Source organism: Osmerus eperlanus, chromosome 1, assembly GCF_963692335.1.
Source record: "Osmerus eperlanus chromosome 1, fOsmEpe2.1, whole genome shotgun sequence".
In the NCBI taxonomy this organism is placed as follows: domain Eukaryota; kingdom Metazoa; phylum Chordata; class Actinopteri; order Osmeriformes; family Osmeridae; genus Osmerus; species Osmerus eperlanus.
The window spans coordinates 16952392-16953366 of NC_085018.1; positions in this window are offsets into that span (position 1 = coordinate 16952392).

A 975-nucleotide genomic window follows, 5' to 3' on the forward strand; every position below is an offset into this window, starting at 1 on the left:
GGACATTGTTTTGGTTATTTTTACTGTACAAACTTTGTCACGATGTAGAAGCTCTGCTGTGTTTCAGGCAGCGCTGTCTGATCGCCGTGGCGACAGCCCCAGGAAAACAATCCTGCTTTGTGACAAAGCCACACTAATCCCACTGTGTGAAACATGTACAAATGGCCCTCCTACGGCTTGTGTGTAAAAGAAAGAGAGTTGTGTGTTTAATCTCCTCCTACAATATGTATGTGTGTGTGTGTATGTGTCTGTATGTGTCTGTATGTGTGTGTATGTGTCTGTATGTGTCTGTATGTGTGTGTATGTGTCTGTATGTGTCTGTATGTGTCTGTATGTGTCTGTATGTGTAAATATGTAAAATGTCCCTCCCCTCCCACTAACCCACTGTGTGGGTTATCCATGGAATTCATTGTGGTGACACCACTGTGGAATGATCCATCACGATCAGGAGAAGGTCTGGAGTAACAGGAGAGCCACACTAGAAGCATTTATCACCCGTGTCTAGGGCCAGGTGACCTCCAGGCTGTGGCTGGAACAACCCCACTATGGGACAGTGGTGGAGCGTTGATTTTCCATGGACATCTTCCATCAGTGTCCAATACTATTGCTGTGGTTAACCACCACTAGATGGGCCTTCCATATCCTCTGGTGTACACTGTAACAGCGTCCATATGTCTATGTCGAGTCTACAGTTCATGCAGTGTTTCTGTAGAAGGAAATCCTTTTTGACCTCCTCTTGCCATTAGTTAATTTAGAATGGACCTTTGACTCAAGTTTAATTTCTCCTTATTGCACATCCTTCCTCTCTATTCCCTCTATTTCCACCCCCTGTAATCTCTTGCTTATCTGTGCTCCCCTCCTCGTCCTCCTGCTCTCTCTCTCTCTCTCTCTCTCTCTCTCTCTCTCTCTCTCTCTCTCTCTCTCTCTCTCTCTCTCTCTCTCTCTCTCTCTCTCTCTCTCTCTCTCTCTCTCTCT